Below are 23952 nucleotides of genomic sequence, written 5' to 3' on the forward strand. Positions count from 1 at the left end.
TCTTTAGTTTTCCTGGCTTCTATCAAGACTCAACTCAAATCCCCCACTTTCTGCAAGAGTTCCTATTTCCCTTCCCCATAGCCAGTACCTTCCCCTCAGAGGTGAACTCCTATTTCCTCAGCACACCTCTTGTGAGATCCTAGTAATTTAGATGTTATCTCTACCATTAGAATGCAAATTCCTTGTCTGCAAGAATTACTTTTACCTTCCTTTCGGCTTCAGTGTTTAGCACAGTTGCTGTCTGGCTATTTACATTGTAAATACTTAACACATTTAACACTGTTAAAATTTGGTTTTATTTAGGTAATGGTATAGTGAAAAACATATTAGATTTGGAATCAGAACTGTATTTGAATGATGGCCTCTGCTATTTAAGTCACTGTGACCTTGGAGAAATCATTGCCTTTTTTGGAGCCTCAGTTTTCTCATCCGGAAAATGAGTAATAAAGATCCATCTCACAGAGTTGTTTTGACAATAAATAATATAATGCAGAATGTAGAGCATTTTACCCACAAAGTAGTAGGTAAATATTACTGTTAGCATTGCGGATGATAATAATCACTCTTACTTCTGAGTGTGTATTTTAGCGTCCTTATTCTTTAGATGGGAAGGTGACTTCTGGTAGCAAGAGAAGACAGAAAACTAAGTCCTACGCTAGAACTAACAGAAGATTTGCTTTCATTCTTAGGAGGCAGTGGGTGGGAGAGTAGATTCCCATGCAGTAAAGCGGGACATTTCACTGAGAAGGAGCTATCCAACGGCTCTGAGCCTGATGGTTCAATCATGGCAGCTGGGTGGCAGCCCTTGAGAGCTGAAGAGAAACTTTGGAGGCTAGTGCCAAATTCTCTGCTCTCTGGACAGCCCTGGCTTAGGCCTGTGCAGCAGCCACCAGGGAAAGAATGATGTACTGCAGTCCAACAAGCGGCCTGACATTTTGAAATGCCTTCACCTCAGCTTTCATCCACCTCTTCGCCCTTGCTGCTTCTCCCCTTCCCACGTGTAGCTTCAGGACGTGAAAGGCTTCAGTGTGAAGGAAAAAGTCATCATCCCTTTGTCCTTGAGGTAATTAATCAGCAATGACTCTTTCCTCGGTGAATAATTTTGTTCAGAACTTTTTCTTTTCCTTGTGGTGAGAGTGATCATGCTTCAGAAGGACTGTCTGGAAGGCAGCAAAGGTGGCTTTACCATAGGCTAAGTTGTTGATAGGGGTTCTTAGAAACTAGACTGTAGAACTGAGGGCTAGAACAGACCTTGGAGGCATAGTTCAGCCTACTCACTTTACAAAGAAAGAAACTGAAGCCATGAGAAGGAAAATGACTTTCCCAGAGATCAGACAGCTGACGCAGGACTGGAACTCAGGTCTGTGGACTCTGAATTTCATATTCCTTTGTCTAATATACTATAATTCCTTTAAACACACCTGGGTCTGCCTTGAATAAGAAAAATAGAAATACTTCTCCTAATCTCCATAGAATTTAGATGTATAAACTGCAGCTAGGAGTCAAGCCTCTCTCTCTTCATAGAGGTTTTCTAAGGCCGCCTCTCTACTTCCTCCCTCCCCCAAAAATACACAGCAGCTCAAAGCCACATGCCCTGTTGGAGAGAACACTAAACTCTGTGGGTGTTACTTCTGGGAAGGTGTGTCATATATCCTCAACTTTGTCTGTGGCACAATTGAATTAGGCAAGGCTCAGCCTAGGTGGAACAACACTATCTATCACCTGGTTTCAAGTGAATCAGAAATAATTCAGAACCTAGAGCGTTATTCAGGGCTAAGTGGAATCCCTTCATCCTCCTGTGAATATATCAGGAAAGGAGCATTTTCAAAGATGCTAAACAAATGGGCTCCTATCATTTTAAGAAATGCACTATTACCAGCACAAACATTCTGACCTGCTGACCTTGACTGTGGAGTGGCCACAGGCTGTCCTTAGGAGTTTTCACAATACTGTCCTTCAAGTGCCAGAGTCTTGTAATTGGATTGTTGGGCCACATTAAGTGCTGAGACACTCCACAGTTTCCCCACTCATGTCAGGAAATCAGAATTTTGCCAAAGCAAAGCATTAGTTGTGAGTCAGAAGAAGGCTGAGTTCAAACCCTCGTTCTACCACATCATAACATGGTCATAGGTCTGGAGTTGAAACAGGACTCAGAGACAATCTAAGTCAGGGGTTTTAAGACAGGATTCTGTGAACTTGTTTTTCTAAGATGTTGACAAATGTATGTCAATATAATTGATTTCCTTTGTAATTTGATGTAATTTATTTTTTGTGCATTTAGAAATATTTCCAGAGAAGTCCATATGCTTTACCAAGACACAAAAAAGGATTAAAGAGCCCCTGATTCTAGTTCAGCTTCCTCCTCCTCATAAATGACTCTTTCTCACACATACTTGCTGGTTTAACCAAACTAGCTTCCTCATAGACTTGCCTTCTTGCTGCTTTTCACAAACAATCCTTGCCTGTACACCTTCATACAGCCATGGTGGACAGTCTCTAAGTTAGGGCCATTATCCTACTCTGTATATATCTACTTTTTTATGTTTTTGCCTTCTCTTTAGTAAGCTTCTTGAAGGCAAGGGTCGTTTTTGTGTTTCTGCCTTTTTTTTTTTTTGGCATTCCCAGTGCTTGGTATGGCACATAATAAACTTTTAATAAACGCTTTTTGATTGATGGGTGGATAGGAATGTACTTTCTCCTCACCTTCCCCTTCTGGACTCCCTTGTTGGCTTCAAAAGTTCAGTTCAAACATCATCTTTCCTCATCTCCTGGGCTGCTGCTCATGACACCAGTGCCTCCCTTGCAAAGTTACCTTGCATATATGTATATATCCACACTGAGCTAGGGATCCTAACGTCAGGTGGAAGGTATTACAGAAGGTTGGTAGGATAGATCCCATGGCTAGAATGTGTCTCAGGGAGGGTATACCTTGTAGAACAAAAACTGAATAGGGAAGAAAGTGAAAGTGAGAGGAGTCAACTGATTTCGCATTTGATATTAAGACGATTCCTATGAGGAAATGAGATGATTAAACAAAGGTTGGGGGAGGGGGCAACAGGCAGAAAAAGCACATTATCCTTAGACTCGACCCCAGGTTAGGTTTAAAGCTCCTCTGTGATCTATCTCCTTCTGACTTTTCTGGGACTTCTATTTTATTCTCCTCCATATAAAGTTTGTTTGTTCCTAGTTACTTTTATACTATCTCCACCATTAGAATGTAAGGTCTTTGAGGGCAGGGTCTGTCTCTTTTTCTTATTTGTATCCCTCCCACCCAGTGTAGCACAACACCCCACACGTAGCAGGCATTTAATAAATAGGCCTTTCTTTGTATTCCAGAATTTAGCACGGTTCCCAGCATATAGCCAGGACTTGAACATTTGTTGACTGACTGACTGACTGCATGAACAGAAGGAAGGATAAAATGAAGAATTTAGAAAATATCACAAACCTGACATACAAGTATGATATATGGTGGTAGTAATAAAGGACTTCAATTATTCCCAAACTACCTTGTATTAATTTTGTGTATATACATATACACACATACTTGTGTGTGTATATATATATATATGTGTGTGTGTGTATACTTGACATATACATATCTATGCATATATATAAATATATATATGCATAACATGTAGCTAATGCAAATACATGCATGTTTACATATTTATATATACACATGTACACATGTATGTATATTGACATCAATTTATATACACACATTTACACATATATTTATATCTTCATACATGTATATTTATATATGTTCATGTTATCTCTTTTTAGTAAATGATCTTTGAACTAAAAAGGAGAGAGCAGAAACGGTCACCAGGAAACTAAAATCCAAGATTTATAGAGGAGATACCAAAGTAACACTTTGCTGCTCTTGAAGAGTTCTTATTATCAGGCCCAGATGAACTACTGGAAAACTGGTAGAAGCTGTTGACCTATACAGTCAGTGTTCTTTGAAAGATCATAGAGAATGGGAGAGATACCACAGGTCTGGAAAAAAGGGAAAGAGAAAATGTACTTCTTTCAAAAAGAGGAAAGACAATGGTATCTAAAAACTCCCAGTCACTCAGTTTGACTGATTCCTGGCAAAATTCTAAAGTGTATTATTAAAAAAATAGTGAACATCACAGAGAGCCAATAGGACTTCATCAAGAATATATCACATCGCACTAACCTCATTTCCTTTTTTTGACAAGGCTACTAGACTTGTTAGGTCAGGGAAATGCTGTAGATATAGTTTAATTAGCAAAGTATTTGTCAAAGTTTCTCAAGCAACTGTTGTAGAAAAGTGGGAGAGATGGGAGTGAGAGGATATTATAAGTCGAATAGTCAGAACTGATTGAACAGCTGGAGCCAAACAGTGGTCTGAAGAAGACTAGGGAGTTTGAACGAACTGCAAGCTTACTTTAAATCAACAGTGTAATAGGGTGAGCAAAAAGTCTAACATGATATTAGTATGATGTCCAAGTCATAGCCCCACTTTGTTGTGACTTTGTTGGATCACATGAGGAATATTGTACTTTGTCCTCATGTTGTAGCAAGGGTATTGGGAAACTAAATGGAGACACCCAGAGAAGGATAACTGGAATGGTGGAGGGCCTCAAGTTCATTTTGAATGAAGTTCAATGGAAGGAATGGAAGACACTTACTTTTAGCAAAGGGAAGACCCAAGGACAAAATGATAAAAAGTCAGAAGTCAAGTCAACTCTTGTTGACTTTAATAACAACTGTCTTCTGGTAACAGAACTCTCCTTAGGAGTTAGGTTTGCTCAGTTCAGACCCACAGGGTAGAATCAGGAGCAAAAGGTAAAAGTTGCAAAAAGGGGAGTTGAGGCTTGATGTCTGAAAACAATACAAAACAAAAATCCTTAGCACTAATTAGAGCTGTCCAAAAGGAATACACACCCTTGAGAAGTAATGGTTGCCTGCTCCCTGGAGGTTTGTCCTCAAAGGCTGTAAGACTACTTAGGGGACATTTTGTAGAGAGCATTCTAAATCAGGAATTCACTGAACCCAAGGGCTTCTAAAGTCCTTTCCAAACCAGAGATTCAGTTATTTGGAATTCTGTCAATGATGGCGCAACACTCTGATCCTCTATAAAACTGTAATGCTCAACTAGACTGACAATGATGTTCTTGGAAATAAAATATGAAATAGGTTCCCACTATAGTTGTCTCTCATATGACTTATTTTCTTTCCTTAAAATGGGGAGAAATTTTGATTAAAAATATTATTTTACTTAAAATTCTATAAATTAAAAAAGAAAAGCTACTAAGTTAGCATGATTACAGTGAATATTATTGAAAGTAGTTATAATGGAGTTGTTTTTATAATTTCATTTGTTCTAAATGAAAAACGGCATTCACCAAACATCTGATCTTATGAGAAACAGTAGACAAATGACCAACTCATAAGAGAATCTGTTCTGATGAGATAATTTTCATGGTCCTGATTACAAATGAGAGCCTAACAAAAAATACCCTGGATCACAACAGGGCTTTTCCTTTTTTCCAAATGCAGTCAAATCTTTGCATGATCTGCAGTGGACAAGGGATGACAGGAATTCACTGGGATCTTCATGAGGTGCTGCTTCCAAGGCTTGGCTCAAAATTCCTCTTAGGGAATCTTTCTCTGATTTCCCCAGCTGTGTGCATGATTCTTCCTTTATTTCTTACTCCTTTCTTTTCTCCAGTCCTCTTCAGTCCTTACCAGGTTCTATTTTATGTTACACTTACTTGTGACCATATCAGCTTACCCCAATTAGACTGAATACCCCATTCAAGCAGGCATGGGATCAATGGTGCTTTCTGCAGAGTGGTGTTCAATGAACAGTTAGTGAAGGAATAAGTAAATGCAAGAACAGTGGGTGTAGAATCAGAGGGCCTGGGCTGGAGTTCTAGTTCTATTGCTTGCTAACCAGGTAACTTTGGGTTGAGTCCCTTTATCTTTTGTAAAATAAGGGAATATATGAGATGATTTTGAATGACCTAGCTAAGTCCAATGAATGAAGATTTAAACCTTTGATTTCTAATAAATTGCCATACTTTAACATAGAATAAGGCCAATAAAATTACTGAATTACTGAAGCACCCTGCTAATACTTAAAATAATTTTAATGAGATAAGTTGATTTAAGATTATAACTGACAACGAGCAAAACATCAAGGTGTGTTCAACATGTAGAGAATCCTGGTCCAAAACTTTCCACTACTATGACTGAATTGAACCAAACAACAACAAAACAAACAAAAAATCCCAGAAGAAGAAACGACTTTCACGTACTCACACAGTCACCATCACATTTCCTTCAAGGTTTCAATCTACACTGAGTAGACAGGGAAAAGACTATTCTTGATATTTCATTTAAAATGCAAAATGGAAATAATGAGAGGAAATGGAAGAGAAAGAAGAGGCACATGAAAAGGAGGAGGAGAAGGAGGAGGGAACAAGCACAGCCCTTTTGCAGAAATTGGGCTTGTATGTTGCAAATCTCCATTTTGGTAACCCAAAGAGGGAATATAAGCTTAAAGGCCTGAATTTAACAAACCTAATTATCAAGGCTTAATTAGTACCAAGGGTAAAGCTTCATGGAACACCTGCAGACTTAATTTATGTCCTGACAGAGAGGAACAAGTGTTAATGGGCTGTATTTATGTTAATACCTGAACCTTGGAGAGCCAGTGGAATAAAACAGACTATGCACTAGTTTTCTGAGATAGAGAACAAATATAAGAGATTTTCATCTTAAAGCCCATTTGCACATAACTCATTAGGGGAAACGCAGATATGTTTAAACCTTTAAAACCAAGACACAGAATAACAAAGGACCACCTTCATGTACTGAGAGTTAATGGCTCACAAGATCAAGTCCAAAGTCAGTGGCTACCCATACATCTGTCATCCTTACAGAAACAAGAGGTTGTGAAATGCCTTCAGTTTGCAGACATGATGGGTATAATGCACTCGCTGCAATATAGAAGTATAATACACAGTTCCTTTTATGAGAAGAGAATCTCGGTGCTGGAAATATTGCTAAAAAATGCACTTTAGGGTTTGTTCCTTAAATAGATAAAATAAAATAATTAATATTCACTGCTGCAGAAATCAATGTACACAATGACTTTAAAGATACAAGTTCTCCTATTGCCTAATTTCTGGTGAGATCTTTCATAATGCACATGCACTCATTCCTTTTAATCAAGAATTTGCTTTACTTGCAAGAATGACAACAGATATAAAATTCTTTTCATTCTCTGGTTTTCAAAAATGTGGGTTGAACTATTAAGGAATTATTGTCATGGTTTAATTTTTAAAAATTGTTTCCATACTATACTTCATTTTCTCAGTTGGCTATAGAGTATATCTAAATAATATTTTAATTTAAATCATTTTAGTCATAAAAATAAGCTAGGAACCACTAAGGAGTAATTAAATAGTTTGGAAGGAACTTAACACTAGTACAGAAAGCTTTTTTTCTGTTTTTAAATAAAATTTTTAGTTTTAAATTTAAATTTAATTTAAAGGGTCCACAGATACCTTTTTAATATATATCTAGATATGGATATGTATATGATGGAAGTATGTGTATGTACACATATATTTATATGAAGAAAAGAGAATTTCACTTTTTTCTTGTTAGTACATAACTATTATTAACTTTTGGAAATTAAAGTCACAAATTTAGAGCCAGAGGATACCTTACTATCAAGTCCAATCTTTTCATTTTTTACAGATGAGCAGTAGAGAATATATGAAGTTATTTTCTTTAGTATTAAATGTGCTTTCAAAAGCAAAATTTAGAATTTTCTCCACAATAAGGTTTGTCTCTCTCTGAAAACAAAACAAAATAAAATCAAACAATTATTTTTCAATTCTTTGTTGAAGAGGAAATGCCAAGTGTTTCAACTATTTATTTCCAAATCATGAGATGTTTATAAAGATGTGTTATTATGAGTTAACTATAAAAAATAGAATTGGTAGAAATTTGGGGATTTCTTTTCCCTAAGGCATGCTCTGAACCAAAAAGTCACATCCTGGGACCTTGTCCAGGTCTGAATCAAAGTCATAAATCTCAACCCCAATTTTACTTTCCAGCAGAAAGTAAAATTGAAGCAAAAGTCCAAGTGAATGTCCTTACACAATTCAATAAATAAATTCTACAAACACTTATTAAATATCTACTGAGGGAGAGACAGCATGGCATGGCAGACAGAGATGTTCTCAGAACTAGGAAGACTTGTTAAAGTCTTACCTCTGACATGGTCAAGCCAATTAACTTTTCAGTGCCTCTAGCAGTAGTCTTTTAAAAAAAAAAATAACTTTTTTCCCCAAATAACAATATTTTTTTCCTTTCATTTCCAACCTCCAAGCTCCTCTCATGAAAAAAAAATGAAGAAAAACAAAATCCCTGTAACTAATATGCAAAACAATCCATATTGGCCTTGTCTGACAATGCAGGGTCTCTTTATACACTTTTAGTCCATCACTTTTCTATCAGGAAGCTGGAAGCAGCACTCAATATTTTTTCTTACTATGAATTAAAAAAACAAAAACAACATTTCACGTAATGGGATTTTAAAAAAAAATCTGTTTCTCCCACTATTTTACGCCTCTTCCTTACATTGAGCAAATTAAAAACAAAACAAAAAACAGACTCTTCATTACCTATCTCTCTAGTCTGATAAAACACATTCCTATGTTAGCTATGCCTGAAAAAATGTACATTTCTTTCTGCCTTCAAAGTCCATCCCCTCTTTGGCAGGAGGTGAGTGGTGGGTTTCATCTCCATTCATTTGGACTTCTGGCTTATTCCTGTGATGATCAGAGTTCTGAAAGCTTCCCTGCTCATTCTGCTCTGCATCCTCGCGATCATCCTAGTTTCTTCTGAAATTGTCCATTTCACAATTTCTTACAGTAGAATAATATTGCATTATATTTGCATATCACATTTTGCTTATCAGTTCTAAGACAGAAAGGTAGCCCCTCAGTTTCCAATTCTTGGCTACCACAAAAAGAACTGCTATAAGTATTTTTGTCCACAGAGACCTTTTTCTTCTTTGGGGGATTTCCTTGGGGGCACAGTTCTAGCAGTAGTACAGTTGGGCCAAAGAATATACAAAATTTGATAACTTTCTGGGCCCAGTTCTGAATTGTTTTCAAGAATGGCTGGAACGATTCACAGCTCTACAAATAGTGCACAAGTTTCCCTGATTCTTGACAGCCTCTTCAATATTTGTCATTTCCTTTTTGAGTATCATCTTTGCCAGTGTGATAGGTGTGAGTGTCATGTCTGTCAGGTGTGAGGTGGAAAATCAAAGTTGCTCTACTTTGCATTTCTCTAATTATTAGTAATTGAGAGCACTTTTTCATAAGGTTATTGATAGCTTAGATTCTTTCTCTAAAAACTGTTCATAGCCTTTGATTGATTAAAGGATGGCTCTTAGTCTTATAAAAGGGAATTATTTTCTTATACATCTTGGGAATGAGACTTTTATAAGAAAAAATATTACGATTCCCCCCATTATGTTTTATGTTTTCCTTCTAACTTTTACTTCATTTTGTGCAAAATTTTTTGTTTTCCTTTATGTTTTCTTTCTAACTTTTCCCTATGTTTTCCTTCTAAATTTTATTTCATTTTTTGTTGTGCAAAAAATTTGTTAATATTCAATGATGTGAAATTGTGGAATGGTTGAAGATCTGTGTTGATAAAAACCTTTTCTTCAGCAGGAGTTCCTTATACCAATGAAATCTCAGACTAGTCACCCCACTTCCAAGAAAAAGAGGCTGCAGAGCAATGTGCCAGATGTTGTTGGGGAAGGGGCAGAATTTAGTTAAGAAGCCATACCTATCTTTACAATTTAGCAGGGAAACAGAAAACTATAACACATAATACTATGAGTGCAGAGCGTGGTACAAAGTGGGATGGGAAACCCTGAAAGTAGAGCAAGGTATTAGCAAAGAGTTCAGAGATGAGGTAATATTTGGGTTGGACTTAAAAGGATGATAGGAAAGTGAAAAAGGAAAGGGAGGGCATTCCAAGTAAAGGGAATACTATCCACAAAAGCATGAAAGTGGGAAAGTATAGGGCATGTTTGAGGGACAGAGATGTATTTAGTTTGGAGAGACAGAGAAGTGGGTAGAAGGAAGAAGGAGGAAAACTAGGTTAGGAAAGACCTGAAGGTGAATGAAGACCATTTTATTTTATTTTATTTTATTTCATTTTTTATGAAGATCATTTTCAAAGAGGAATGGAATCAGATGTGATTAAGGAAGATGTGATTCCAACTGTGCAGAGCAAGTATTGTTTTTGTTGTCAATTAGAATGTGAAAGTTAAGCTTTTGGTATCAAGAAAACCCCTGGTTTCCACATTTTGTGAATCTGGTGAAAAATCTTGCCTTCAACGTCCGGCAAAAGGATATATACTTTTCTCAGCTGACAACAGGATCCTAAGGACACAGGCTTAGAGCTATAAGGGACCCCAGAAGCCATCTAGTCCACTCTCCTTATTCTTCATTTAACAGATGAAGAAAGAAGCCCAGAAAAGTTATGTTACTTGCTTATGGTCATATAGGTAGTAAGAAGCAGAATTTGAATTCAGGTCCTCTGATTCCACTGTAAAATGCTACCTTAAGGGACTGATTAGAGACTGGATCAATTTTTAGGGATGATTGCACAGGCAGGATCACCAGTAGAATATTCACTGGGTGGAATACACTGCTATATATGATTCGTTGAAATACCAGCGAAAAAGTCCTGGCATGCCCTGGATTTCTTTTTCATACTTTGAAGTTGAGGCATTTAACCAAGATCAACCAAAATCACCCTCAAGAGCTAATTCTAATTATGACAATCTTTAGCTATAGTTTTATATTGTTGAAATGATACTTTTAAAAACTCAGGTTTCTTGCCAAGTCTCTGTCAAATTCTGAAAAGTTTTAGTGAGAGCTTCTTAACATGGGTGTAGTTTAAAGGCTGGTAATGAGACTGTCAAGCTTTTGGGGTCGCTAGTCCCCCTAGCATCCCATGAGTCAGGAAGACACAAAGGCCAAATTTGACCCTTAGACAGTATGAAAAATGATCAACAAATAAATGTATTGAATAGCTGTACTTCAAAGGCTAGAAGGAATTGGAAAAGAAGCTTTTGCCAGACTTTGCTGAAATCTTCCCCTTCTTTTGCTGCTCAGCGCTGTTGTCATCTCACCTTGCACATAGCAGTCATTTACTTGATGTCTGTAGGACTGAACACAATTTAATCAAATTTTCTTAACAAAAGTAAATACTCCGAAAAAAAGTAAAGGTCATTGCTATGTACCTTTCATTTCTTTTCATTGTACAACACTCTTTTGTTGAGAACACTGTATCTGGTGACGCTATCAAACCTTGTAATGAGGTTTTAAAAAGCGGATATTACACATTAGCACTTGTCTAATAATGACCTTCATTATAGAAACACTTAAACCTAACCATTGACTTTTTTTGGCCGGGGGATAAGGCTACTGAGATAAACTATGTAGAACACTAGCAATTTCTCGTAAACAGATGGTAGCATGGTGTGACAGGAAGAACAAGGCTCCAGCCACAAATCTAAAAAAGCGTAGGATCTGAGCACTTGATGGGTGATTTCATTTTGGTCTCTGAACAACATGTTATTTGGATGTTTGGGTGGATCTGCTTACAAAATGATAATGGGGAAATGATTTAGCAATCAGATCAATTCAGAACTGAGAATTCTAAGAAGTACGGGACAGGCCAACCATATGCAGATTTAGTCATCAGGTTTAAAAGTGTCGGCAGTACGGAAAAGTAGGGATCTTCTTGAGGTCTAAAGGTCAAATTCATGTCCTAGTAGACATGGTAAACAACTCTTGTAGATGTATAGTTTCTTGCTTCAACTTGTCTGATTCCATTTCTCCTTTAATGTGGCCTTCATTCCCCCTTAGTTTTTTCCCCAGAATCACTCAACCTGAAGAAGCACATGAGTAGGCTGTGCAAGTGTGAGAACTGAGCGTTCCCCAGACACATTAATCAATGTGTTTCAAAGAGGAAAAACAGACACTCTCATCTTCTGTTAAAAATTAGCATTGAACCAAACTGCTTCTACAGTCATGGATTAGAAGCAGAGGACAGCTAGTCTCTGAGCATGCACACTTTTTGCTAATAAAAATGTTGACTGTGAACAATCATTAAAACAACAATAACAAGAGAAAACATCATCCATACTTGATTTTCCACTTGCCTGGTTATCAATGAGAAAGAATGGCTAGTGTGGTTCAGAAGCTACATTTCTTTAAGGGATCATTCTTTGCTCAGTTAGAAGAGAAAAACAGGGGCTGGGCACTGGCTTTCTTCCTATTTTTCTGCTATTTTCAGGCAGATGTATTTTTTTGCTTAATACAAGAGTCAACTTTTGACTAAATTCATTTGGATATTAATAACTGCTTGGTGGTGAAGAACATTAAAGAAAAGAGATGAATGATTCAGATAGCACCAAATCAAAGCCATCAGGGATTGGGTGGGGAAGGGAGGGTTGGAAGAGTATTTTCTGAACCTTTTTTTTTTTTCACCCAAGGATGCAGAAACATTAAATAGAAAGAAACAAAAAATGATCCATGTTAGCTGAAAGATGCATTTTGGAAGCAGCCACAGATCAACTTCCAAGACATTCTGGGTCATTCATTCATTCATTTAACCTACATTTATTAAGTATATATTGGATGAGGAACTCTATTCTAAAAGAGGTGGGGAGATAAAACAGTTAAGACATGGCTTCAGTCTGGATGGAGTCTGTAGTACATACTAAAGGGACTAGACACAAATAAAGGTAATTATAATATGCAATGATATATGATCATAGATTTCAAGCTAGAAAGAACCTTAAAGGTCTTCTAATGAATGGACATTGTTAGGCATTAGGTTGGATGCTGGGAATATAAATATTTTTTCTAAATATAGATGAAAAGTGACCAGATAGGTGGTGCAGTGGATAGAGCATGAGGCCTGAAATCAGGAAGACCCATGTTCAAATCTAGCCTCAGACACCAGCTGTGTGACCCTGGGCAAATCATTTAACCTTATTTGCCTCAGTTTCCTCATCCGTTAAATAAGTGGGGAAGGAAATGGCAAACCACTGCAGCATCTTTGCCAAGAAAACCCCAACAAGGAGTTGGACATGACTAAAATGACTAAACAACAATAACAAGTGATCAGAGAGGTGTTTTGCTCTGGGGCAGTAAAAAGAGGAGAAAGGGGTGACAGATGGTGAGATGGCTGGGTCACCTGGGCCAACTTTCATATTTTACACACAAAGAAACAGAAGGCCAAAGTGTCAAAATAACTTACCTAAGGATACCTAAGGTATTGAGCACCAGAGCCTAGATGTGAACCCAGATCCTCTGCCATTAATTTAATATTCTTTACAACACACCACAATATCTTCTAAATATATGATCTAAATACCTGCTTTAGGGAGGGGCAAACCAAGTGTACCATGAAATTCAAGGAAAAGAATGATATTTGATAAGGGAAAACTCAGAATCATGATGGTTAATAACAGTCACCTCTGTTCCTAACCTGCTCTGCAGACTTTGGTCAAGTTCTTTTCCCTTTTGTTGGTTCCGTTTCTTAATCTATAGAAATACAGAAATTGGACTAGATGAATTCTAATGGCCCTGACTGTTATGCATGTGCCCAATAAATGAAATATACATAGGGAGGGGTGAAAGGTTTCTGGATATCAGGACTAAGCACTGGGTCAGGTAACACAAATGTTGGACTATTGATTGGATGTCAAAAGGATGGGGCAGGTTTTTGAGGAAAACTCTTATCAAAAGATACCTGCGAACACTACACTTATCTGTACTCTGACCCTGGTGACTTCTCAGGCCTGGTTTTCCTCTTTCTTCCTTTGCTTGGCTATACTTTCATTATACTTTCATGTTTTCATTCCCATTCCCATGAACATCTTGAAGTATGTACTCAGATGTCTCAAATTCAAAATATCTAAAATATAACTCATTATCTTTCCCCCTTAAAGTAACCCCCACTCTCAGCCCCCATCCTAACTCCCCGGTTTCTGTTGAAGACACCACTATCCTTTCAGGTACCTGCGTTCACACCTTTGGAATTATTTTCAACTCTCTTCTCACTTCCTTCATTCACAATCAGTTGCCAAATCTCTACTTCCACAACATGTTATTTCATGAATATCCTTGTCTCCACTCACAAAGTCACTATGGTTCAGGTTCTTATCACTCTCTGGGGACCTAGGTCCTCTGAACTGGTCTCCCTACCTCTCACCTCTCCCATTTCTAGTCCATTTATTAGTTGCTGAATTTGTATTTCTAAAGTAGAGTTCTGACCATGTTACCGCTCTAGCTCTTACCTACCTCTGCACTTAGCCTCCTTTACTCTCCTTCCAATATTCTACGATCTAGACAAATTAACTCCATGTTGTTACTCCTATTCAACCTCCCATCTCTTATTTCCATTCTTTTCTACCGACTGGACCTCCTATCTAGGACGTGTTTCCTGCCTCAGAGAATCTTTCTTCCAAGCTCAGCTCAACGGTCCATCCTATAGGAGATTTAACCTGATCTCTGTAGCTGCTAGTGTCTTGCCCCCAGAAATAACTTTGTTTATTTTTTAAATTTTATTTTAAATATACATGGTGACTTCTTTAATAAGCATGGAAACTCCTTTGGGGCAAAGACCATTTCATTTTGGCCTTGTATTCCCAGTGTCCAGCAAAGTGCCTGGCATACAGTAGCCTCTTAATATATGTTTGTAGAATTAAATGGAATTTAATTGAGGTCAACACCTACTCAACCGCTTCTGTGTGATTCTTCACATGCCCACCTCCCACCTCGCCCCAAGGCTGAGCACGTCTGCCTAGAGTCCCATGAACGTCAGTTTCGCTGGCTTCTCACTGACACCCGCACATCCTGGCAGAGGCCACGGCTGTTTCAACATCACTTTGCACCATGCTCTGATACAACAACATTCAAAGTTAAGGGGAAAGGTATCTCTCTGAAAACAAAAGGCTTTTACTGAACACACTGCTATAATCTCCTGGGACCACAGGATTGAGATTTAGAAAGACACACACTGGAAATGATGTATTTCCTCGTCTGGAAAATGAGGGAATTGGATTGGGTTTCTTCTACATCCATACAAATCCTCAGATCACTTTAAAATAAAAATAAAAACAACATCTAATATTTTTATGGTGCTTTATGCTACAGAGTATTCTCTGCCTTTAGTCATAGGGGTCTGTCCCTGTTGAGGATTGAACTAAATCCCAGATCTTCTGATGCCAAGTCCCTGACTTTGTTAAGGTAACTTTTCCTAGCAAGTGAATGCTGTGACACATACTATGCCCTCAGGTCACCTCTAATTTACTCTCAAATATGCAAGTTTGTTACACAAAGCAATAACTCCTCTTGCTCCAGCTCCTCTCCCAAGTCCAAAGGGGCAGAGAAGAACTTTGTAACTAAAGAAAGGCTCTTTAATGTGGGAGTTTAATCCTTAGCAAACACTCGAACATTTGATTCATTTTATGAATTTAAAAGACTATTAGAAGTGTGTCTTCAAGTTTATCTTCAGACTGTCCAAATGACAGTTTCCAGATACTCCTGCCACTATGAACTGACATTTATAAAATACTGAAAAAGAATGTTCTTAGGCAGACCTTTATCTAAGTCAAAAAATATACATATATACACGACTACCTAGACCTCATAGACCAAAGATCGTAAACCAATTTAAGACTGCAAACATACTCTAATCTGGACTATAGTGTGAGTACTGATCAGGGGAAAATTTTCTAACTATGATTCAAGGACCAGCCTGTGAAGGTTGCTGAGAGGTTTATCCATACAAGGTGAGTCTCCATGGGAAGCGTTTTTTAGTCCAGGGAGTACAAAAAGATTGTCCATTAGGGAGTAAAACGCTACTTACAACCTGTATCAGTGGAAGAGTTACACCAAGGAAACTGTGAATTTTTAGTAGAAGTTTTTAAGCACTATATTTACAAAAGGAAAACAATAAATACAAATTTGTTGAGGAATTGAACAGATTTTTTCCTCCATTACTTATTCTGCCTTTTTAGATGAAATTTCTATTCCTGAGAGTCAGTGTTCTTAGAAGAGACATGAGTATTACTTTCAGAATCATTAGTCATCTTTCATGATCTGAGGGTCTTTCTTGACCAATTTAGGAAAGAAGGATGTTACACCAAGCAGACAGGATGGCTGCTAATGATGGGCAACAGTTCAATATTTTATGCCACCTTAAAAAAGTTTCAGTAACTGAAGGTGTTCTCACATTAATTCCTTGCATCAATTATTGACAGAGAATTTAATTTAAAGGCAACTAGTCAGTAACCTAGGGGTACTGTTTTAAATAATTTATAATTGCTGCATGAGTGTAATCATATTGGTATTGATTAAGATCTAGTCACTTCTACCAGTCCAGCATGTCTTATGCTAATTCTTTTGAGTGAAATCACCTTTTTAACTCTGTATTACCTGGTAGTAAGAATTTATTCTAAAAAATAATTTAATGAAACAAAAATTCTTTAAGAGGCCCTCCCGAGATTGGGGAGATGATGAGAGGATACAAAACTAAAAATTAAGCAAAAATACATCTTGAGATTTAAAGATAATATGCTCCAAAAGACCTAATATTTATCAAGAGGGAATATTAGGAGTAAAACTGTAAGGTAAAGCAGTCACAGAGTTACAGAATGCTTTTCTGGAAGAGCCGTTCGAATATAGAATGTCAGAGTTGGAAGAAACCTAAGAGGTTAAGGTTATCCACTACAAACCTTTCACTTAAATTTGAAAAACTAAGCTATAATCTAGGTGGCAAGTCTTAATTAAAGTCAAATGGGGAATTGGTAGCAAAGCATTTTAGGGGAATTTTTTTGAAGCAATTTTATTTTTGAGCTCTAACTCCCACATTTTTCAATATGCCAAATTATTTTCAATTAATTGTATTTTCATTGCATTGTTTTTTGTTAAATTAGGATTTTATTAATAGCTATTGACAGGAATTTTTGGTGGGGAAGAGGCCTACAATCTTTTAATACCTTTGAAAAAAAATTTCCACTTTGTGCCCTATCTTGAAATATGGGGCAATAGTTGTCATACCATCCTGAAAGTTAGTGGAACTAGATTTTAGTCTGAGATCTGCTAGTCTGACAAGTAGATAAGCTACTTCCTTGCTTAGCCTTTAGTTTCCCCACCTGCAAAATGAGAAGAATAGACTGGGTGATTTTTAATTGGCTCTTCCATTTTCACCATTCTAGAGTGGCAAAATCCTCATCTCCTCTGACATTCTACATACCATGTTTCAAGGTCCTTTTGAAGTATAACATTGTATGATTACTTTATTTAACATTATATATTCTGAAGTATTCACGAGTTCTAACATTCTAAATTCTGATATTTTATTTCCTAATGTACTTTCCAGATATGATGTTCTATGATCTCATGATTCTAGAAATCTTCACATGAGCAAAACTGAAACAAACAAACAAGCCACAAATATAAACACCTCTAAAGGCAGTAACGAAGGAGGAGTATTAACACTGAGGAGCAGATCAAGGTGATTGCAGTGTGTTGGGTAAATGTTAAATTGTGGAGGAAGGAACCATGGAATGTATTGGAGGCCCGTTTAAGAAAGGAAGACAACTTTTGAAAGAGAAAGAAGGAGGGTGATGAAAGATGAAAGAATCTGAAAGAAGTCAGCTGGGGTCTAAAGTGGGTCAGGATCCTATCTAACAAGGTGTCACGTTTTCTGCTTTTTCACCTGGCAAGTCTTGTCAAGTCTCACTTCTGCTTGTGGTTATGACGTATGTGTATAATGGTGCAACAAACATTATGGCACTTCTAGGTTGAATTAAAAAACTACCATGACATCAAGGGCTAGCAAAGGACTTATCTGGATCCATTTGCTGGGAAGCCTGATTTTAAAAATATATATTTGATTTTGGCAAAACTATCTTCATGGCTTGTTATCTAGGGGAAACTAGGCTTCTCCCGAGACAAAGTCATTTTTCTTCAGGGAAGAGCAAAGTTTTTCTAACCTTGGGTATCAGTTACTATAATGCCTAATAACAGATTCATGGACTTATTTACGCACAACTTAAAAAAATAAAACCAGGAAGCCTCAGAAACTGTCACCTGCCCACACCAAGAGTCTGCTCACCAACATAAAGTTTTACTGAAACCTAACAGAAAGAAAACAAACCTGTGAATCCTAAGTTCTTCCACTTCCTCTGAGCATCTCATTGCTTTCTGCCTGGCCAAATTCTTTTAAGTCTTGTCCATGGATAAAGGTGAATTCGGGCAATTTTATGTTACAAAATGTAGTTTAATTAAATAGCTACTGTGTACGGTGACTTGCAAAGAATACTATTAGGACATGGCAGGTGTGAAACACAATGACTTGATTTGAGTGGAATCTCAGAACAGTACTGGAGACATAGTAAACTTCTGAATCAATGCCTATGATGATCTTGGATATTCCAGAGTCAACAGGCCAGATTTAGACTAAGGTGAGGAGCAGCTCCCTGTGGCTCAACTGAATCAACAAGATGGTGGCCATGATCCCATATGATGTAGAGGAAAGCACTTAGATCAGGACAGCTGGGCTCAAATTCTGGACTCTAACACTATATGACCAGAGACAGGTGATCTCACCTTTCAGAGCTATAGTTTCCTTATCTATAAAATGAAAACCATATCATTCACACACCCTTACCTGGGTGGTTACAAAGAAGGAGCTTTATGCACCTTCACATGCTCCAGAAAAGGGAGCTATTATTATTAACCTTCTCCATGTGGTTCACAAAGGGCAGGAATATGGTAGAATGAGTGAAACCTTCACCACAAGGTACACAAGTGGTAGAGAAGGTGACAGGGTAGGTTTTGATGTTATTAGAGCTAGAAAAGAAGCTTATAGATAATGTAATCAAGTGCCCTAGTTTTATAGCTGAAGAAACTATATCCCATAGATACCAAATAATTTGCCCAAGGTCATCCAGGTAAGTAACTGGCTTGGTATTCCAACTCAGATGCTCTGGCTCCAAATTCATTGTTCTTCTCTCTCTAACATATTGCCTTCTATCTCTAACTCCTATTAAAAGAACTGTTATTTCCTGAGTTTTCTACCTAAAGGCTATGTGAGGAGTTATTTATTCATGTATGCAACAATCATTTATTAAAAACCACTGTGAACAGAATACTCAGAAAAATGCACAGGTTCCATAAGGCATAGTTTCTGCCTCAATGAATTTACAGTCTAGTTGAGGATCTTGAATACGGTCCCAACGGATCAGACAACATTATCACACCATTAGTCTATGTACATCTTTGTTTCAGATTTCTGCCTGTTTTCAAAGAAATCATCAACCAAGTTTTGATATGATGCTGTGGAAGGAGACTTTGGTAGGCTGATCAGGATGCTCTGCCAACAGGCAGCACAGCATAATAGACAGAAGGCTGGCTTTGGAGTCTGGAAGACCTGTATAAAGTTCTTGCCTCTGGTACACACTGGCTGGGGGTACCTACTTACCCTCTAGGTGACCTGGGCTATGCTTTGAGCTACACATTTTAAATTAGTTGCTAATCAGCATTGGTGGAGGGAGTGTCCACGCTGGGAGCTGCACACACTGATGAAATCACAGGTCCAGACTGTTCCAATACATGAAAATATTAATTTCTATCGATAACAAATTGACATATTAGTAACAATTAGAAGCTAGTAATGAAAATAATAAGTATTGACTGAGGTGTGGATGAACAAAGATTCACATCCAGGGGAATGATTAACTAAGCTTGAGCTCTGTTGGTTACAGAAAACAATTTTGGCCACCTTCCTCAACAGACAAATGTTTAATTCAATTATTAGTGTGACACTTCCTTGCCAGCCTCTATCCTCCTGAATGACAATGGTCTCCTTAGCTGGAGATCAAGGAAGGGTATGTTGCTATTTCTGGTATGGCCACTCTCACTTGCCTTCTGTGTACAGCCCCTGGGAAAGCAGTCCTCACTGTCACTTTTCAAAGTTAGAAAACACAAGGTATTATCACAGCTATTAAATATATAGTGACTTTTCCCAGCTATTGAGACTATATGCCAGAAAACGAGGCTCAGAGAAGGTCTCTAGTTTTGAACATCAACGAATCTCATAGTTGGAAAGGACTCAGAGTTAATCAGTTTCAATCAGTACCTCAATAGGAATCAATAGTGTCTCAGACAGGCGACCAGCCTCTGCCAGAAGGCCTTGAGTGATGAGGAGATCGCTATCTCCAGAGGCTGACCATTTCTCCTTATATAGACCTGCAGTTCATCTCTCTCTAAACTCTACCCACTGCTACTACTTCAGTCTTCTGGGCCTCAGCTAAAGAAAATTAATCCCTTTTTCTTGGAACAATTTCTCCAGTATTTTCCTGGGATTCTGTCTTCTTTTCTCCAAGTTATCCTTGGTGGATCCTCATATGGCACCACAGCCCGTTCCCCTCACCATCCTGGGCCCCCCACATTCTGTCCATACTTCACTTTGTTAATGTCCCTCCTTAGAGGCAGTGTCTGAACCACACTTGGTCCTCTCCATGTGGTCTGGCTAAGGAAGCCTGCTGGGCATGATGCCCATACAGCTGCCAAGGGGACAAACTGTGGACTCTGAAGGGGCTGGGAGGATAAGGTCCGGAATGGCTGACTCTACCCCTGCTAGGGTTAAGCCTTTCCTGCTGGCATCAGCATTTTTCAGGAACTCACCTTTGAAAAGGAGGCAGCTTTTGGTTGTAAATGGCAGTGACACGGCAACAAGAGAGTTCATTTCACCAAGATGATTCATTAAGAAATGAAATATTCATGGCTGACAGCTTGAAGGATCGCCATACAGTTTTATTCTAATGCACCTGTCCTCTTTGTCAAGTCCAATATGGGATGTCATGTCGCCAAAGTTTTATTTAGAAATTGTTTGTCAGAGGGAGCTTTCTAATGTGAATGAAAAATTCATCCCCTCATTAAGAAGATTTTACATGAAATGTCTGGGATTTTCAATGAACACCAAGACATGAACCAATTACTGTTAAACACTTAAAGAGACAGTGTCCTAGCTCACTCAGCAAAACCCCCTAATTGCACAAATATGGAGAAAACTCAATATCGAGAGAGGCAAATGAAACATTACAATGGGAAATTCTTTTCTTTCCTTTTGGATCTTCTGAAAAATTCTGGTATTTGAGAGATTTAGAGATTCTGAGTGTGACAGGATTCTTTTGGGCTGTGTTGAACAACACTGAACTTTAGAAAAGACTTGGGTTCTAGTTTCTGCTTGGATGCTTACTAGGTAAGTAACTTCAGGTCATTTCTTCCCCTCGCTGCCTCTGTCAAAGAGGTGACTGCGTAATACTTGGGCTATCTGACTGTGGTGGAAGCTGGGATTCAGAAGTCCAATTCCAGCTCATCTACTTTCTGGCTGTGTGATTTCAGGCAAATCACTCAACCTCTCTGAGTTTCTGTAAAATGATGGGTTTGAAATGAATAACTTCCAAATTTCCATTGAGCCCTCAATTTTGTGATTGCCTGATGAGGTTGTTGCCAGGAAGGTGCTTTGTAAGTCACAGGGTGCGACATCAATAATTATTAGCATCACACTTCCACGCAAGAAGATGGGAATGTAATTACTAAAAAATAACTAAAATGCCCCCAAGAGCTATTATGATTCCTTTTCTCCACATTCACCTTTACCAACATAATTCATGGAAATATCAAACAGGTACTTTGAGAGCAGATACATTTAATAAATCCAAACAGAGTTTGGAGAGGGAGAGAGCTCCTGCCGATTAAAAACCGAAGTTGAGCTGTATAGGAAATCAGGGAGAATCCGCCAGGGAATTACTTGTATAATGAAATCGCATTTTACAGCTCTGACAATGGATTAAGTTGACACTGAGGTTCTACCTGACATGCGGTCTCGTTCAGCTTAATCTATGGTAGAAAGTAGTTCACACCCCCAAACCCAGCACACATTATATAGGCACTGTATATATAGATTTGGCCAGACTGTCATTTCCAATTTCAGAGAGTCTCTAGACTGATAATACAAGAACTGAAGTTTCTCCTGCTCAACCCAGAAGGCTACGGAGACTTTGCAGATTCCATTTTCCAACTCACAACATGTGTGATATAGTGCCTCAATGTGGGGAGAGAGCCTGAACCCTCAAAACCTGGGGATGGCTCTATGACAAGAGGTAGGAACTAAAACACTGGCACCAGTGCTTATAGGGCTGAGAAGTAGGGCTCTAGGGCCTGACTTTTTGCTTATAAATAATTACCTACCCTCAACTATAAAATGAGGGAAACTGAACTGCTAAAAGCCCTTCCAAGACTAAATCTATGATTATTTTGTAAGCCTGTTGAATTGAATTACTTAATTTGAATTGAACTGCTTAATCTAAGTATCTTTTCACTAGTTTTGAAAGCAAGACAAAGAAATAAAAAGACAAACAAGGTAGGCAGGAAAGACAGAAGGTAAAGAGGAAGGGGGAAGAGCAGGGAGGGCATGGCAGGGAAAAGAAGGATGAGGAGGATAGAACAGGGAAGGGAAAGAGAAAGAAGGGAAGGGAAGCAAACATCATGACAGGGCAGAAAAGGAAAAGAAAGGGAGAAGAGAATAAGGGAGAAGAAAGGAGAGGAGAAGACAAGAGAGGAGAGAACAGGAGAGGACAAAGAAAGCCCAGGATAATATCTGGTTACAGTCAAATCACTTTTATTATTTATCTATAGAATCACAGAAGCTAAGACAGGAAGAGTTCATATTACTATAGCAATCTAAAGCTTGCAAAACACCTTATGACAATTTTGTGAGGTGGTGATACAATTATCATCCCCATTTTACTGAGGAGGAAACTGAGCCTCTGAGAGTTTTAGCAAGCTGCTCATAGTTTGAGGTTACATTCAAACCCTGCTCCCCCAACTGATGATTCATTACTCTTGGCACTATGAAATGCAACCTCTCTTTTACCTCCATGATCAGATCTGTTTGGCACTTAAGACTCTTAACAACCTGACCCCTTCCTTCCTTTCCAGTCTCCTCACCCTGTTTCCTTTCATTCACTCTATTCTCCACTATATGGACCTCCTAGCTGTTCCTCACACATGACACTGCTGCTCGTGGTCACTATGTCAGAAATGCTCCTTCTGCTCATCTCTGCCTCTTGGCATCCCTGGCTTCATTCAATTCTCGCCTTCCGTAGAAGGTGTTCCTGGTTCCCAACCCTGTATGGACTGTTTTAGTTAAGCGTTGTCCCTTCCATTAGTATGGATATGTTCCTTGAGAATAGGGACTGTTTCTGTCCTTTTCTTTCTTCATATGCCTAGAACTTGGGTCAATGCCTGGTAAATAGTAAACACTGAACAAATGTCCATTGACTGCTTGACCAGGTCCTTTCCTAGTTGGCACAGGAGACAGAGTGCAGAACTAGGAGTCAGGGAGATTTGATTTCAGATCCTGCCTCAGACACATACTAGCCCCCAGCAAGTCACTTACCTGCTTTAATTTCTTCATCCATAAAATAAGGATAATAATAGTACCTACCTCACATGCTTGTTATGAGAGTCAAGTATTATAACAAATATAAAATGTTTTACAAACCTTAAATGCTCTAGAAATGCTATTATTATTATGTCCAAGCTGGAAAGGATCTCAGAAGATAGAGTCCAACCACTACCATAAGAATGTTTTCCCTCCAAAAACACCCCTGACAAATGTTCATTCAGTTCCTGATGAACCCCTCCAGTGATATTCATCACTACCTCCTTAGGTGGTACACTGGATGGTTTTCATAATGAGTTTTTCCATTTATTATGGAAAACTATTCTCTTTCCTGCTTACCTCATAAATGAAATATCTGAGAAAGTTTTGTAA

At 38.2% G+C, this 23952-nt stretch overlaps 1 protein-coding gene and 1 long non-coding RNA gene across 2 annotated transcripts in view; both read right to left on the reverse strand.

Annotated features, from left to right (window-relative positions):
* WWOX (WW domain containing oxidoreductase) overlaps positions 1 to 23952 on the reverse strand; it is a 1243673-nt gene that overhangs the window by 347232 nt on the left and 872489 nt on the right. The window lies entirely within an intron of this gene.
* LOC140521415 (uncharacterized) overlaps positions 1 to 23952 on the reverse strand; it is a 133857-nt gene continuing 109905 nt past the window's right edge. The window contains exon 2 of the long non-coding RNA XR_011972926.1: positions 1 to 23952. This exon is cut by the window's right edge and continues 98676 nt beyond it. This is a non-coding gene — a long non-coding RNA (uncharacterized lncRNA).

This window comes from Notamacropus eugenii, chromosome 1 (genome assembly GCF_028372415.1).
Source record: "Notamacropus eugenii isolate mMacEug1 chromosome 1, mMacEug1.pri_v2, whole genome shotgun sequence".
Lineage (NCBI taxonomy): Eukaryota > Metazoa > Chordata > Mammalia > Diprotodontia > Macropodidae > Notamacropus > Notamacropus eugenii.